Below are 6,036 nucleotides of genomic sequence, written 5' to 3'. Positions count from 1 at the left end.
CTATCCCAGCTGGACCCAGGACAGCACCTAAATCCTCAGCTTAACAAATCAGTGGATTATACTGATCTGTGTGACCACACCTATCCTAGCTTTGTTCCATGTAATATTTTGCTTATTTCTATGCATATTGTCTGCTTGCAGCTGGTGTTCCATGTATCTATTCTTTGTGAGAAGAGATTTAAATGTAACTGGCTTTACTCAGAATTATATCAATGGCTACAGTACAGCTGCTAAATACTTGGCAAAGACAGAATATCGGTTTAGTAATTTATAACTCTTCTGTACCTTTTTTTAACTCTCCTTGTCCCTCCAAATCCTTAATTTCTTTGGTATGATATTTGCATGTTAATAGTAAAAGTCTGACCAATTTAAAATAGATCTGAAGATCAAAGTGCTGGTTAGAATTGAGTAGACTAATGAACAAAAATGAACAAATACATGATATAAACATAAACTGGGGTATTCTGGTACCTGTGGAGATTATCAGCTACGATAAAAGCCTGCACAGCTCTAATTGTGTCAACATATCAGTGCAGGTTTACTTCGAGAAGGAAACTCTTTTCTAGAAACACGACCAGAAAAGGATGTATATGTACATCAACTCCAAGATCTATGTTTGCTGTCCAAAGTGCATGAAAGGATTTGCATAAAATGGGAATCTAGTATGTGTATGTTGATACGCAGACATATCCAAAAATTATATCCTATGTTCAACCTCTTGAACATCGAAATGTGGTTTTTATCAAGTGTGAGAAGGCCAGAGGTTAGCCTGAATTTTAGAATAACGTAATTCAAAGTAATTTCAAAGCTATTTGTCCTTGAAATTTTTCTTCAGGCAGGAAATGGGGATTTTTTGAAGTGATGCTTGCTGCCAAGATACAATCATACTGTTACAGAATCATTGACACTGAACTCCTTAATATTTAGCAAAATGTTTTTTTTAGTTCTGAAAAGAAAGCATTAGATATAAACAAATGATCATAAAATGAAGGTTCCTTTTTCCTAAAGCCAGGAGAAACAAATATTTACTAGTCAAGTAAAATTTATGACAGCTCATAAGTTCTCAGTTTAATAAGCCCTTCACTTGCCTACTTGTTTGGGTTTTGTCCTTGTGCTGGGACTGGCAGACAACTGGAAATTATCTAAGCAGATACAACCCAGCTAGTGTTATTAACGAGGGGATTTTGAAGATATTTTTCATTTGAATCCAATGACTGTGCATAACAACATAAAAATTGTCCTCTCCTTTCCTTGCCTGGATTGGAACTAATAGATTTCTAGATTTTAAGCCTGGATTAATTTCACCTTACTTTAGTTATCTATCTCCTCCCTTGCAGGACACCCTTCCAGACTCTCACTCCCCAAATGGCTGCCATTTGTGACCAGTACAGACTGTCATTCCCATCTCTAGGAACCTGAATTAGGTGCCTAAACTTAGATTAGGAGAAGCCAGGCTTAGTGCGTCAAAAGTTTGCAGACAAGTAAAAGTGTCTGAGTGTTTTATGTTTGTCTGTGGTGGGTGGCACATACCAGTTACCAAATTATGGGGGTACTTTTACATAGTGTTTAGTACAGAGGAATCCCAGCTGGATTGGTTACTCAGCTCTGCCCTCATCTGAATGTTACCATTAAGGACATTCTCTTTCCTTGACTGTAGCATTTTAATGTCCCTCTTTGAACAAGTTCATCAAGTCTTAATAAACTGAACAGATAGACCTGGAAAGTTCCATCAGCAAATTAAAGTTACCTAATCTAGAATGACTTTAGCCTACTGGAATAGGAAATACTCCTATACTAGTCTTAGTAGATAGTATCCCTTAATGTAGTAGTATCCATCCTAGAATTTTAGATAGATGTGAAAGTCTTCTATAGAAAAGCTGACATAAGGAATTTAAAAATGCAGTTATTTCCCTTAAATGTGCTGCATAACCCTGACACCTTATCACAGCAATGCAAGCTGATTTCAACATCAGGTTTTCTACTGAAACTGTGTAGACCAACTTTATAACTTTAGGTGCTATGCCAAACCTCTTTGAATTAATGTTTTTTTAGTGAGCCTCAGATCAGGTTCATATGGTTATCAAGGGATGCATAAAATCTTGTAGATAATTTTATACAAATAGATTTTGTTCTGTGATTGAATGTGATATTTAAGTGTTCTAATTAAAAAGAGAGAGACTAGGAAAAGGTCACAGCTAAGTACATTTGAATATGGAAGCTGCTTTCAAGTGGTACAGAAAAGTGTCATGCTTAAATTAGTTAGTCTAAGCCAAATTTAAAATATTATTTTCTGTAGCTTCGTAGTGAGTAATACATTTCATGATATTAAGGTTTAAATTCAAGAAAGAAAATTAAATCATTGAGTCCAACCTTCTGTGTAAGACCAGTCATCATATTTTTCTGCCAAATGTTGTTTATATTGAGTTCTATGAGTTTAATTAGATGAAGGCATTTTAGTCCTTGGAAGTTTACAGTTTACCCCAAAAGAAATCAGGTGATATTGGGATGTCAGCAGTGTCTAAGACCCTTCGATTTAGTAAGACAAGCTCACAGGCTACACGAGAAGGAAGTAACAAATAATTGTAATCTAAAAACTATTTTGTATACTAATTAGCCAATGTCTAATCCTCCAGAGAAAGGCAAAAAGCCTCGAATATATATGGACAGTTGTATATTGTAAAAAAAAAAAAATCTGTTGAGTGCCTACTGAATCCTTAAAATTGTAATTTATTAGATCAATGACTTGGTGCAAAACTGTAGACTTCAGCATACAGATCGCAATGTAGTTTTTCCTTCCTTTCCCATGGAAATAAGAGACACTATGAGGCTGTCACTGCCACCAGACCCAGCTTCCTGCATGCAGGACAGTTTTGGTTTGTTCCCCGCTGCCCCAATTGCTGACTTCGAGAGACTCTAAATGACGAACAGTGATTAAGGTCAGTTAGAAAAAAATAAATTTATTTGAAGTTTCATTTTGTCTCTCGCTTCCATAAACCAAGATCTTGCTTTGCTTTGTCAGAGAACATGTACAGCTTACTACAGGATAACTTTTCTGTGCATGTACTGACATAGGGCAAGTCATATCTCTGTCTTCTTTGAGGAGCTGAATAAATGCTGTTCCTTAATTTTCATGTTACTAGCTTTGACATTAAGCTTCCAGAGTTTTTGTCTTCTGGAATATTTCTCTCAGTTGAACTCTGTCTGCTGTTTGCACGTTTTTTTCAAATGTGGAAAACAAATCTTGTCGCAGTAATCTAATAACAGTCTTGCCAATACAGCCTAGATTGCAAGATAACTTAATTCTGTGTATTGCTCCCCATTGCCACAGTGCTTTCATGCCAAAGCATGAAAGATCATGTTGAAATGATTATCTGTGACCACCTCTAAATCCTTCTCAAAGGCACTGCTTGCCAAGATAGTTTCCTATCCTGTACATAACTACCTGCATTATTTGTCCCCTCATTAATTGCTTGCATTTGGCTGTATTAAAATGGGTTTTTTTTGACAAGTGATTTAACAAGCTGTTATTTTTACTATCCCTACCAATTTTTATCTTGTCCACAGACTGTACTAGCAAAGCTACATCACTGTCTAAAGGTCATTGATGTGAACAAATAGAATTGAAGCTGATTCCTGCTAGAAGTGTGTCTGTCTTCTGATGTCTTTGTATGAACAGCTACAGTTGAGATCTGTCAGAAGGCCTGTCTTAATCTGTGCTGTCTCTTCATGTATTGTATATTTGTCAAGAAAGATATCTTGTGGTGGGAAGTTAAACACACCAAAAAAATCCAAGTGTAATGTATCACTTTATCTGAAAGTCACATAGTACTCTAAAACAAAGCAAAGCTGTCAATCAGGCAGACAAAAACAGGTTTTTTTTGGTGAAACTATGATAAATTACTGTTACTTTTCTGTCTTATTCTGTTAAAGTCACATAGGATTTTATCCAGTACTGCTGCAAGGATGAGGTGTTATTTTAAAAAGCTGTGCCTTTTGAGATATATCTGAATGTCAGAATTTTTTAAAGTTTTCTTGAACTAACTGAAAAAGAGCTAGTACTAACTGTTCAGCACTACCAGTTCATGACAGTGCTGGCTGATTTAAGTAGTAGGTCTTCAGATTTACAGATATATACATGACACGGTGGTGTTTGGACAAAATTTAACAGACTGATCATTGCAGTGATCCAAACTTAATTTTTACTTATGCTATCTGCCACTCTTCTGACTGCTTTTCCGTATGGGATTACTGTGAATATCTGTAAAGTGCACAAAGTAACAGTCTTTGTACATAAATGTCAGCAATATTTAAAAAGTATGTTAATTAGATTGTGTAGCCATTGCTGTAACAAGCCACAGCTTTTAGCGTTTCTTTGTTGTATTTTGAAGATTCTCTTCACTGATGCAGGACAGACAGATTTTAGTTTTCTTCTGAAGATCAGTGGCTTTCTTCTAAAGTTGTCGTTATACCTACAATTCCTGTCAAACATATGGAAATGTAGGAACTGACTCCCTCATCTGGTCTACTGCCCTGTTTTTGACATTGTTGACAGGAGATCTCTCAGAGGAAGTTCAGGGGAAAACCTGGTGGATAATTATGGGAAGGTTCATTCTGTTATTAATACTTATTTAGTAAGGAACCATAAATTGTATTTTGCCTCACACACACAAAATAAATTAACATTTAACTATTAATATAGTCAGATTTAATTAACTGTTTAAGCAAAGCTATACTCAGCAGTTTGTATTGTGTTAACAGGACCATAGAATAGTTTGGGTTGAAAGAGACCTTTAATGGCCATCTAGTCCAACTCCCCTGCAATGAGCAGGGACATCTTCAACTAGATCAGGTTGCTCATAGCCCCGAACACCCTGACCTTGAATGTTTCCAGGGGTGGGACATCTACCACCTCTCTGGGCAACCTGTTCCAGTGTTTCACCACCCTCATTGTGAAAAATTTCTTCCTTACATCTTCTCTAAATCTACCCTATTTTAGTTTAAAACCATTATCCCTTGTCCTACTCCAACAGGCCCTTTTAAAGAGTTTGTTCCCATCTTTCTTGTAAGACCCCTTAAGTACTGGAAGCTTAACCCACGACATGCTATAAGATGTCCCTGGAGCCTTCTCTTCTTCAGGCTGAACAACCCCAACTCTCTCAGCCTTTCCTCATAGGAGAGGTATTCCATCCCTCTAATCATTTTTGTGGCCCTCCTCTGGACCCACTCCAACAGGTCCATGGCTCTCCTGTGCCGAGGACTCCAGAGCTGGACGAAGTACTCCTGGTGGGGTCTCACCAGAGCAGAGTAGAGGGGGAGAATCACCTCCCTTGACCTGCTGTCTGCAATAAAGACCTTTACTGCATTCTTTGCTTCTCACAATTACTTGAAAAGATGCATTTATTTATTATGAATTTCCTTGTACCTGTACTCTGTTAATTATTCTGCACGCATTCAATGAGGAATAATGTCATGTCTCCATGAAAGCTCTGCACAAATTATTTATTTTAAAATAATGCACAGCTGATGGTCTTCCTTACGACACTGTGAAATGCACATTCACAAGGAAACAAAGAGTCTGAGCATATTAACATTACAATGATATCACGACAACTCCTTAAGTAAGGTGTTTAATCGCATTGAATAAACCTTCAGCTGATATTAATATTAACAGGAAAATGAAATGACTAGCTTTCCTTTATAAATGCAAGTATTTATATCACAAGTTAGCCGCTAATTGTCAAAAGCAAGATGTTAAAATGCAGTGACACAATATAGACAACATATTCTTAAATAGGCAGTAAATGAAGTCATTCAGATATCCCATCTGGATATTTACCATGTGACATTGCTAGGAGCAACTCCTTAGTTCACTAACATCTGATGGACCAGATGTTGCAACTGGAAGAATTCTTTCCACCGCTCTGCATCTCAGAGCAAAGGGGTGTGATGTAGCACAGGGATTGTACCTTCAGCACCCTGTTGTGCAACATTTTCCTGAGCACCTTTCTCTGGGAAACAAAAAAAAAATTCATACAA

This window comes from Pterocles gutturalis, unplaced genomic scaffold, assembly GCF_000699245.1.
Source record: "Pterocles gutturalis isolate BGI_N339 unplaced genomic scaffold, ASM69924v1 scaffold38000, whole genome shotgun sequence".
Lineage (NCBI taxonomy): Eukaryota > Metazoa > Chordata > Aves > Pterocliformes > Pteroclidae > Pterocles > Pterocles gutturalis.
This window is presented reverse-complemented; position numbering follows the sequence as displayed.